We start from the raw sequence: 13,250 nt of genomic DNA on the forward strand, positions 1-13,250 counted from the left end.
ACCCCAGGCCCACTGGATCAGAATCTCTGGGAATGGGGTCCAGGATCCGTGTTTAAGAAGGCCTTCCAGGTAAGAAGCCCTGATCTAGGCACCATATCATATGTGTCACAGGAGTTATCTCATTTAATCCTCACAGCCAACTTTTAATGTCAGCTCATAATTCCAGATGAGGAAACTGAGGCATGGGCTGCTGAATGGGTTCCTCAAAAGGCATAGTTAGTAAGAGATAAGGCTGGAAATCTAACCCACTTCTGTGAGAGGCTCCCACTAAGGTGGAGTGAATGGGATAGAGCACATCTTTTGACTTTGCTACTACTTCAACACAACCTTCCTTGTTTGCAGTGTTAAAAAACATTCTACAAAGGTGTATCAAGGAATACAGTTTAATGGAAACTAAGATACATGTGGGCAATTATCTCATAATAACATTCTACTTATGAAAGGATGCTATAGTGTAATTAGACACCAGGAGGCCAGGGGAAAAAAAGTGGCTCTTATTTTAACTGCTTCACAATAGTGGAGTGTTGTCAGAGAGTTATTCACACAACAGATGCTCTGAAGATAATGTGCTGATTCTGTGGGTTGCTGCCTAACCCCATTGCAACAGAGCCTCTAGTCCTCATGCACAGAGGCATAAGTCCTCCCTAAGCAACGTCTAATGCTTGCAACAGAACTATAAATCGAAGCTAATGGGAGAAAATGCAAATCCTCCATTCAGATTTTCTGAAAATATTTGCCTGCGATGTTTTGTGCATCAGAGACTGCATGCACACACGGAAAGACAGTATTTATTCTGGGTTGGCTTCATTTGGAGAGCCAGATTAGGGAAGGTAATCAAGTACATTTCACTTTTACCTAGTAAATAAGTTAAATGGTCCCTGTGGTTATTCATTAAAACTTTTATGGTATGTTCATCAATTACCAAACAGCTTGAACAAAGCAGAGGCAAATTAACTTTCTCAAATCCACATGGCTTGCCAAAAGGAGTGTACTCAAAGCAATTCCACTGGTTTAAAGTTCATCCAAAATACTATTAGCTTGGAGTCCAATTTTGAACTGTCAAGGGAATATATACAATCGTAATTTCAGATCATTATCATGGCATTCCAATGCAAATGGCCACAATTTAATTCATTATCACTGACATTACATCTTTATTTTGTTACCAACTGGTGACTGACATTTCCAGGGCTACAAGAAGCAAATGCTAATTAGACCACTGTGTACTCTTACCCTTTCTTCTTTTGCTGCACTTTTCCATATTTGAGGAGACATGCCGGAGGCTACTTCTGACCAGCTGCTGGCCCTTGACACTCCTTCTCCAGGTCACCATCCCTGGGATAAAATGAAGCTCCTGTGAATTTCCAGTTCTGTGCATTGTGCCTCTGAAATGGAGCCTATGTAATGGAATGACCCCTTCTTTAAATCACCTGACCAACCTAATTTAGGAAGTCTAAAGCACTCCAGGGTGACAGAGCACAGACATTAACATGCAAACAAACTGCCATGAAAGTTCAAATTTGCATTTAGACTGGACAAAAGGGAACGAAATGGCTTTCTATGCTGTTCCTTGCATCATCAGAGTTTCACAAATTACTAATCTCTGAAATGATGCCAGAAGGGAACTTCCTCTGATCCTCTCGTTCATGCTTAGGGAGACTCAATTCATCTCTGAAAAGCATACCTTTTCACCTTCAACATGAGATGAGAAAGAGCTGTAAAATCTCAAACAGCTCCAGTGAAACGTTTAATGGGTTCAAATGAAAGCAATTAGTAAGTACAAAATTGAAGCTCCTCAGATCTTTGCGCTACAGACTCAAGGAAAAGACATAAAACATCGATTTTCTTTCCATTTCCCTGATATGTCACAATAATTCTGCCTTCAAGACAATGTCTGTCTCCAGAAGCTCTGTGAGAATGTTATTTATTCTCTCATTATTTAGCTGCAATAATAATGATAGATGATCATTATAGGCCAGGTCCCCGGTAATTGGCTTTGCATACTTTAATCTTCAAAACAACCCATGGGGGTATAGCTCAGGGATAGAGCATTTGACTGCAAAACAACCCTGCAAGATATGAACTGAGTTATCAATGAGGAAGAGGAGTCTGGCCAATGCAAATGGAAATCGTAACTCTAGTTAGGCAGGGTGATCGGTACCTTTTATTGACTGTTTTCTCTTTTCTGCATCACTATGCACTTCTCTACCTGTTTCCTTCATTTCCCAAGCCAACTCTTTTCTTTTGAATCCTTATTAGGGTCTGGTTCTGGGGAACCCCAATTAAGACAACAGAAGGCGGTATGATCCTGAAATTAAAAATTTACCTTCCTGGTGTGTTGAATGTGGAATGAATAAATAAACTATTCCAGTATCACTTGAGCAAAAAAGTAGGTGTAGTAATCAAGGATAAGGAATTAAAAATGAATAGATTTGAAATGCTTTTCTCTATACTGATATTCAGAGCTGGGCTAGAAGATTTTATCCTTTAATATGATTGATACATATATAATTTAATTATTTAATTATAATTTATAGTTTCAAGCACAGTTACACAGTTACAATTAGGTAGGTATACCTGACTTGGAATTATGCTTTAGAAAGCTGGCATACAGAAAGCCACTGCTGTACTTAAAATGCCTAACCCTGAATGCAGCCCTCAAAAGCATGAGCTTGGGTCCCCCCAAAAAGGAAGCACTTCTCAATAACAACTTTCCAATACTCATTTTCCTCATTCATCATCTAATCATTAATAAATTTCACTTGAATAACTGTACATTTCAGACTGAGAGAAAAATGAGGTTTCATGTGTTACATGTGCCATTGCTACCCTACTTCTAAAACCTAAGTGTCCTGCTGAAAAAGTATGTGCCCTGGGGCCCAAGACTAATAGAAATTTCAAAGCCTGTTTTATGTTTGCAAGTTAATCTTTCTTTGTCCTCCATCTCATCCAGCAAATACAATATCATAATAACACAACTCATCTCTGTTTTTGAACTTGGCTTTGGATTGAGGATCATTGTGTCTTTGCCTTCAGATGTCTCACTTTGATGTATCTATTTCAAAGGGAGAGATAAAACCCAAAGTTCATTCTCACAATGGGACATCTTTTAAAGCCAAAGAGAAATGTTGGTCCTCTTTGTGGTACACAGCAGCCTGGATTCACTTTGAGATCCTCACTTAAAAGTCCCTGGGCAAGTGCAAAACGGCTTTAGTGATTTATCTTGCTACTGTGAGAACAGAATTGCTGTAGCTATGTCCACTGCACAAGTGGGCAGACAGAAGTTGTGGGAGTGAAGCAGGGAGAAGACCTCGGGAAAATAGGTTTTCTCATTGCCTCTTCCTAATTACTAGCCATGTAGCTAAACTCTTCAGCACTAATGGCTCCACTGGGTATAAGTAGCATCTATATATATCTTTGGACGTATAAATCTGGGCTGGAGGAAGGAGGAATCTGTTCAAACCCACATTCTTATCTCTCTTTTACTTCTCTCTCTTTCTCCCTCTGAACTCAACTCCAATCATATCAAAGAAAAAAGAGTCTTCGTATATTTCACCATTAGACATAGCACATTTCACTTTCTAAAACTGTTTTCGATTGGTCCTTTCAATTTGCCATTCTATTTGACTCTTAAATTTCCCGTAATTTTGAAGAAATCTCTTTCTAAATTCATTTCTTCCACCTTCAAATTCTAATAGATTGCAATTTCCACAGGGATGCATAAATTCTTATTTTCTTTATATCCTCAGTGCCTAAAATAAAGTCTAGAATATATTATTCAACCAATACATGTTTATTGAGTGAATAAGTGAAGAAATAACCAAATGAAATTTTAATGATTTGCTCTTCTTTAAATCCTCCTCCTTTCTCTAAGCATGCTCATAGCTGTGCTACCTTGAAAAAAAATTGTAATGTTTTTGCATGCTGTACCCTCTGAAATAAATTTATCAGTTTCAAAGCACAAGATGGCATATCCCTTCCTACCCCCTTCCCTAGTGGGAGCAATTATATAATCAAAGAAATGGATCAAATTACCAGTCTTTAAAAGTTAAGGAGTGTTATCTCAGCCAAAGCTAAATACAGAGGCTGTCCCCCTCTACTCCATGCTCACTCTTACCTTCTTTGGATGATATATCATGTCAATACCCTGATACTGCTATGGTTTCCACTGGGAGAATCTCAACTGAGGTTTTAATGGAGGCAGTGGCATAACTGAGAATAAGTAGAATCTTAGGTCACTAGTGGGCTAATATTTTATTGGCAATTTACAAAATATTTTCTGAGTGCTAAACCTGCAAGGATTACACTAGACATTCTAAAGGATTTTTTAAAATCATATAGCAATCCAGCACTCAATAAACTAAGATTCTAGAAAAAATAAGACATGTGGATGTGGATAAATGTCCATACTTCATGGGTAAAAATTATTTATCTCATAAAAAGCTTCAAAATGAAGTACTATTGGGAAAGGGATTTCACTGGATCACAGAGAGCTTCCAACAGGGAGTGGCATTTTAACAAAGCCTTGAAGGAATGAATTAGTATGTGAACACTTTGCAGTGGTATGCTCTTAAACAAATAATAAAAGCCCTGATCTGTTGCATTTGGCAATTTCCATGTTATAAATACCCCAACCATGGCCACCAACCAGCTCTCAACATTCCTGAAAAGTTTACAATTACTCTCATGAGCCAGCTCCAACACACCACTGTTTGATAAATTTCAACTTAGGCAACCCCTGTTATGAATTTAAATGCTGTACATGAGATTGAAAAGATCCAGTTGTCCCCATATTGAAGGACATGTTGCAATGAAGGAAAAGTGCTTAAGGGAAGAGAACTAGACAGGCTTTGAAGCACTTTTAGCTGACCCCAGTTCAAAGAGTCATGATTACACCCAGGAAAATTATCCCCATCTCTGAGTAGCTCTGAGTTTTGGCAATGTGAAGACGTATTGGCAGTTTGACTTAATCAGAGTATTTCATTAAAAATTTGATCATATGTCTTCATGTTCCAAATCTAGGAGTCCTATTTATGATGATAATGGATTTAGGAATACTAAATCTATAGAACTCCTTCTATAAAGATTTTTTTAATCTTTATAGTCATGAAATGAAGAATTTAAAACAATGTTTATAGTCATGAACGGAAGAATGAAGTTAAAATGGAAGAGGTCTGACTATTTCTCTGTGAAACCCAAGTTGGCTGGAAGTCAGGGTTTCTTTGGGCAATTGCCTGATGATGGGAGAGAATTTGGCAAAGGTAACCCAGGATTCTGGATATGCTTGTGTTTTGTTTACTGAGCCCAGGGGTTTATTTCTCAAATGAATTCCTTTTTTATTGTGATGGTAGTAATCATGAAAATCCTCCTGGTAATAAGCTCTGTGAAGGTTCCTTGGCAAAATGGCCTATAAATATTGGCCATATGCCACATTTCAATATTTTGGTTTGAAACGCAGCAACCCAAAGCTCAGGAAACATTTTCAGAAAAGACCCATTGTTCTGGCCCTCAGCTGGATTCCTGAACAACAGGCTCCATATACTGTCTTGCTGCCATGATTCTGGGCACGAGTAGAAGACACCTCCCTAGTCACATTGCTTAGTGTCCAGCCTCCAAAATGAGCAGAGATCTGTAAAAAGTGCCTCTCTATTGGGTGAGAGGGTGGACTATTTGAACACCAAGATCCTTCATCAATCTTTAATGTTATGAATCTAAGAGCCATTCAGTTCTGAACTCCAAAGGAGAGAGAAGGTATGACAGTGGGCAAACTAGAAGCATGGCTTCTAAGTATGAACTGGTCACTAACTCATGAAGGTGCTGGATTACCCAACCACTACATTTCCTTCCAACTCTACAGATCTACAAATCTACTGTCAAGAGCATTCTAAACTCTTCTTTCAGCATTGGGCTCTATCTAAAAGACAGATAAACTACATTCATTCAATACCATTTAAGAAACATTGATTGTCTTCCACACGGTACCTACTAAATTTGACATGACGGAATCAAGAATTAAAGAGAAAGGACCTCTGCATGAAACTGATCACAGTTGACAGGAAAACTACAATTGAAAAGACAACTGAAATATATTCTGTTGGTACAAAGATCCCACCACCATTCCCTCCAATGAGATATAATCTCCTAATGGATATCGCTTATATGTGGAATCTAAAAAAATGGTACAAATGCACTTATTTACAAAACAGAAACAGAGTTACAGGTGTAGAAAACAATCTTATGGTTACCAGGAGGGAAAGGGCAGGGCGGGATAAATGGAAGGTTGGGATCGACATATAACACACTACTATATATAAAATAAATAACTAATAAAGACCTACTGTATAGCACGGGGAACTCTACTCAATACTCTGTAGTGGCCTATATGGGAAAAGAATCTAAAAAAGAGTGGATATATGTATATATATATAACTGATTCACTCTGCTGTACACCTGAAACTAATACAACATTGTAAATCAACTATACTCCAATAATTTTTTTTAATCTCCTAATGGTCATTAGAATTACATAACAGTTAGGACACTTAAAGATATATCAGGTCAGCCTAGTCACCCCTTAGGTTTGCCCTAGACAGTAGAGCAGGTTACGCTAAACGATACAGGTTTGTCAAAGCACACTGGAGGTTTCATTTCAGCCGACCTCATCTTTGTTGATTCACTAAGGTACCTTCATTGTTATCCCTGTCATCACCATAGGCCTCAGGATCAAGTAGAAAGGGTTTTATCCCCAGCTTTGCCACTTAACTAACATTGAGATATGGCACATTTGGCACTTACGAATCAGTTTCCTCAACTGCCTAAAGCGGGGTATATTTTACTTCTCATCACAGGCTCAAAAGCAATGTCTATGAAAAGGCCACTCAATAAATGTGACCAATTATTCATTTCAGTATTATGTTACATATGCACGCATAGCATAGACCCTCTGCTTGTTTTTACATGTTTCATAATATTTGAATGAGGCAGGTTGAGCAGGTGTGTTCAAGAGAATATTCTTCCATCATTCTCACTGGATCTTCAAAATATTCATAAATAATTGTGATGTTATCTTTAATTTTTCCTTTCTTATCAAGGCTGTTGCAGGGGTATCAATTCTACTTTAATCTTCTCTTCCCTCTCTGTCTCAAATTATGAATGCCACTATATTCTAAAACACCGTCATAATTACCATTAAGAAGATTCATTCAGGTATCTATGGAAACAGAGAAAAAGAAATCAAATTTAGTCATGTCAGATGGGGTGTCAAGGAAGGCATTTAGAAAAGAGCAACAACCTTTGAGTTAGCTGTGAAATATGAGTAAGCACTAGAGAGGAAACAAAAGAGGGGCTCAGGTGTGATGCAAAGGCACTGAGACTCATGAAAGCTCATGCTGCCTCTGGCAGCTCACTCCATCCCGATGAAGAATGCAGTACAAAAGGATGTCAGCTGAGACTGGCAACAGTTGAAGATCAAATCTGAAGGTGCCCTGAACACTACGCTAAGGTATTTGAATATAATTTATCTAGAAAGCAAGAGTGGAGTGAGCCCCTGAAGGGTTGAGGCAGGTGGCTTACATGATCAGATTTACATTTTTAAGAGTCACAAGGGAAACAGCATTGGGGATGGACTAGAGGAACAACAGACTGAAAGTAGGGAACCGCACACTAGAAAGCCCTGCTATTCTACACTTGGCCTTATTCACTAACATCTTGCAATTTTTATTAATCAACACTCATGAAATGACAGATAAATAACAACATTTTCTCAATTAAGTGGGAGTGGGAGGGGGTGGGTGGGGTAGGGTGAGAGAAGAGTAAGGCGTGATTGGAAAAAACTTGCCATCTATTGCCCTACTAATTGGAGGTTCATGTCTTGCTAGTTTCATGAATGCTTCCCATTTGAGAATAAATCTAAGGCATGATTCATCCCTAATTATCAGAGACAGAGAAAAACAAACATAAACCAAACACCTCATTTGAATTGTTTATTTCTTTTAACTACCTAAAGATTACAGCCACAGGTTCTTCACCAACTTATAGGAAAGTAAACACAATAAACAGACAGGTAAAGACGACTCATCTAGGGGGTATTGTGAAAATAATCTAAACAATGAGTGTTCTGGAGACATTTGATATGCACACATCTGCATTATCTAATCAGCACCACACAATCAGATTTCAGTAGTACTAAAGGCAAATATCTGAAGCTCTCTCCCACTGTTCAGACTGTATGTAGACTGCCATGAAAACCCCATCATATGGGAGATGGTTTTATATAAAGGGGATATGGCTTTAGTATTTAAAGAATGTGATGTAAATGAGTGCTTACATATACTGTTATGTGATTTGAAAACTACTGAAATATAAAATAATTATAATATTAATGATATGCATATCCTGATTATTTTACATTATCTAATGATGAGTATTTACTATGTACCAGGCACTGGGAATAGTACTTTGCATTCATTATATCATTTGATATTTAAAGTGGTACCATCACTCCCATTATACAGATGAGGAAACTAAAGAAAGAGGAATTGTCCAAAATCATCTTTGTTAGTTGGAAAAAGACGGAACATGAGTTTGAGTCCAGGTATCTATGACACTACAGGTCATACTCTTAACTGCTGTTAAATACTGCCCTGGATATGGGACTCTACACAGTCTGGATCCACTTAGCTTTCAAGCAACTCCTTGTGCAAACCTCTCTCCTTTCAAGGAGGTCACACATTTTATCCTTTGCTAATTCAATGTAATAAATCCCTCCTGGAGTTCCCCTTGTTCTTTCTTCATTCATTTGGTGATCCTCTCACTCCTTTTTCAACATTTAGTTCAGGTTTTATCTCAACTTGAGATAGTTCAGGACTCATCTCAAAACCATGAGTCCTTTCTAAAGAATAAATAAATAAATAAACTAATTAATCAAATTACACTCCACCACTTCTCAAAGCATGAGTTAAATAATTATACTCCTCTACTTCTCAAAGCATGAGTTAAATCACAGACATAATGCCTATATCTGAATAAATATATATAGGTATAGAAATTAAATTTTTATGTTTAATAACATAATTAAAAATATTAATAGATATTCCAACCATATTACTTAAATTCAAATTTATGAGGAGTTTACAGCTAAAAGTTGTATTCTAAGAGTTAGTATTTCACTGAATAACCAATAGGTCCATTGAAGAAATCAAAGTAGAGGTTTACATGAAGAAACAAGAAAATATCCCAAACAAACAATCTAACTTACACCTAAAGGAACTAGAAAAAGAACAACAACAACAACAATAACCAAAAAGCCTAAAATTAGTAGAAGGAAGGAAATAATAGAGATCAGAGAGGAAGTAAATGAAATAGAGACTAAAAAACAATAGAAAAGATCAGTAAAACTAAGAGCTTATTCTTTGAAAAGATAAACAAAATTGACAAACCTTTAGCTAGACTAACCAAAAAAAAAAAAGAGAGAGGACTCACATAAATAAAATCAGAAATGAAAGAGGAGAAGTTAAATTGATACCACAGAAATACAAGGCATCATAAAAGACTACTACAAATAATTATACGCCAACAAACTGCACAACCTACAAGAAATGGATAAACTCCTAGAAACATACAATCTTCTAAGACTAAATCATGGAGAAACAGAAAATCTCAATAAACTGATTACTAGAAGGGAGATTGAAACAGTAATCAAAAATCACTCAACAAACAAAAGCCCAGGACAAGATGGCTTCATTGGCAAATTCTACAAAATATTCAAAGCAAATTTAACACCTATCTTCTCAAACTCTTCCAAAAAACTGAAGAGAAGGAAAACCTTCCAAACACATTTTACAAAGCTAGAATTACTCTGATACAAAAATGAGACAAGAACACCCCAGAAAAAGAAAATTGAAGGCCAAAATCTTTGACGAACATAGATGCAAAAATCCTTAACAAAATATTAGCAAACTGAATCGAACAATACATTAAAATGATCATTCACCATGATCAAGTGGGATTTATTCCAGGGATATAAGGATGGTTCAAGATCTGCAAATTAATCAATGCAATACATCACATTAACAAAACAAAGAATAAAATCACATGATCATCTCAATAGACACAGAAAAAGCATTTGAAAAATTTCAACATCCATTTTGATAAAAACTCCCAACAAAGTAAGTATAGAGGGAACATGGCTCAGTAAAGGCCATATATGACAAACCTGCAGCTAACATCATATGAAATGGCGAAAAGCTGAGAGCATTTCCTCTAAGATCGGAAATGAGACAAGGACACCCACTCTCTCCACTTTTATTCAATATAGTATTGGAAGTCCTAGCCAAAACAGTAAAACAAGAAAAAGTAATAAAAGGCATCCAAATAGAAAGAAAGAAAGAAAGAAGAAAGGAAGGAAGGAAGGAAGGAAGGAAGAAAGAAAGAAAGAAAAAGAAAGATGTAAAACAGTCACTATTTGCAGATGACACGATATTACATATACAGTACCTGAAAGACACCACCAAAAAACTGTTAGAGCTAATAAATGAATTCCGTAGAGTTGCAAGATAAATATATAGAAACTATAGCATTTCTATACACTAATAATGAACTATCAGAAAGAGCAATTAAGATACAATCTCATTTACAACTGTATCAAAAAGAATAAGATACCTCGGGATAAATCTAACCAAGGAAGTAAAAGGCCTATATACTGAAAACTATAAGATATTGATGAAAGAAATTGAAGAAGACACAAATAAATGGAAAGATATTCTGTGTTCACGGATTGGAAGAATTAATATGGTTAAAATGTCCATACTACCCAAAGCAATCTACAAATTCAATACAATCCCTATCAAAATTCCAAGACATTTTTCACAGAATAAACAAATAATTCTAAAATTTATATGGAACCACAAAAGATCCCAAATATCCAAAACAATGTTGAAAAAGAAGAAAGCTAGATGTATCACACTCACTGATTTCAAATTATACTACAAAGCTACAGTAACCAAAACAGTATGGTACTGGCACAAAAACAGACACAAAGATCAGTGGAACAGAATTGAGAGCCCAGAAAACAACTGACATATACATGAATAATTTACAACAGAGGAGCAAAGAAATACAATGGAGAGAGGATAGTCTCTTCAGTAGATGGTGCTGGGAAAGCTGGACAGCCAAATGCAAAAGACTGAAACTAGACCACTATCTTACACTATACATAAAAATTAACTCAAGAGGATTAAAGACTTGCATGTAAGACCTGAAACCATAACATTCCTAGAAGAAAACATAGGTGGTAACCTCAATAACATCTGTGTTAGCAATGTTTCTGTGAATGACTTCAAAGGCAACATCAAATGGGACTATATCAAACTAAAAAGCTTCTGCACAGTAAAGGAAACAATCATCAAAATGTAAAGGCAATCTATTGCATTGGAGAAGATATTTGCAAATCATACATCTGATAAAGAGTTAATAGCCAAAATATATGAAGAATTCATGCAACACAACAACAAAAATATAAACAACCCAATTTAAAAATGAGCAGTGGATTTGAATAGGCATTTTCCAAAGAAGACATAAAGATGGCCAACAGACACACAAAAAGATGTTCAACATCACTAACTACCAGGGAAATGCAAATCAAAACCACATTAAGCTATCACCTCACACCTGTTAGAATGGCCATAATTAAAAAGACAAAAAATAAGAACTGTTGGAGAAGACGTATAAAAAAGGGAGCCCTGTTGGTGGGAGTGTAAATACACTGTTGGTGCGAGTGTAAATTGGTGCAGCCACTATTGAAAGATAGTATGGAGATTACTCCAAAAATTAAGAATAGGGCTATTACATACCCAGCTATTCTACTTCTATGTATTCATCCAAAGAACACAAAAACACTAATTCAAAAAGGTATATGAAACGCTAAATTCATTGCAGCATTATTTACAATTAGTCAAGATATTGAAACAATCTAAGTATCCATGGATGGATGAATGGATTAGGAAGATGTGCTACATATACACAATGGAATACCACTCAGCCATAAAAAAAGAATGAAATCCTGCCATTTAACAACATGGATGAACCTTGAGGGTATTATGCAAGTGAAATAAGTTGGACAAAGAAAACAAAAACTAAATGATTTCACTCATATGGGGAATCTAAAACAAAAAACAAATTAACCAATGAAATAAAACAAAAATAAACTCATAGATACAGAGATCAGATTAGTGGTCACCAGAGGGAAAGGGGTCAATTGTATGGTGATGGATAGTAATTAGACTTGTGATGGTTTTCATTTTTTACTGCATACAAATGTTGAATTATAATGCCGTACACTTGAAACTTATATAATAAAAATTAAGTAAAATTAAAATAAAGCAGGCAAGGCTGAAAGACCTACATTGGAGCAGAGAATGAGACAGTACTGCTATTGATTAAGTTAGATTTGGAACCAGGGGGAGAAAAGTTAGTATTTGCAGTCTGATGATTCAGAAATGTGAAAATTCACAGAATAACCAAAGATGGGTGAAAACAGTAAAATCACTCTTCCAGAGGAAACATTGGCTTTATTTTAGAATATCCTTCAAAACTTGGATATATCATTTATCATTTAAGCCTGTTGTGTAAAGATGAGAAAAACATTCATATATTTCCATATGTTTTCAAGAACTGATCAACAAATATACTAGAAGATCCAAATATACTAGACGGAAATGAGAATTGGCGATAAACTGCTCAAATCCCACTTCAAGAAAAAACTCATTGCCTGGGTGCAAGCAGTCTGATTAGGAGGCAGCCTCCAGCTCCTAGTTTCATCAGGGTCCTATCAACTTTAGAGTCAAGGTCCTACTCTTCTGGGAGCATCCTCTGGCCAAAGCCTAAGCAAACTGGTAGTATAATGCCTAACCACTTCTAATCTCTGTTCTGGAGCTCCCCAAGGTTACTCCCCAATATACATTTTGTACTACTTGCTCTGTCTTGTCCTGTTTCCTAAAGAACCCAACCTATAAATATTTCACACACACACACACACGTACACACACATGACAAGGAGACAGGAATGCTAAGATGGAGATCCAGGTTCTCACACATAAATGCTATGGGGGATTGAAGAAAACTTTGACAGTTTCTGTCTTTATAAAAGCCCCACCCTAGGCCTCAAGAAATAGTCGAAATTCCATTCTTCATCCTATGCTCTCCTCCCCTCCATACAAGAGGCTACTTTCCTTGTCCTCATCACAGCTAGAGAT

The sequence above is a fragment of the Monodon monoceros genome, unplaced genomic scaffold, assembly GCF_005190385.1.
Source record: "Monodon monoceros isolate NGI ecotype Baffin Bay Population unplaced genomic scaffold, NGI_Narwhal_1 Super_Scaffold_10, whole genome shotgun sequence".
NCBI classification, from domain to species: domain Eukaryota; kingdom Metazoa; phylum Chordata; class Mammalia; order Artiodactyla; family Monodontidae; genus Monodon; species Monodon monoceros.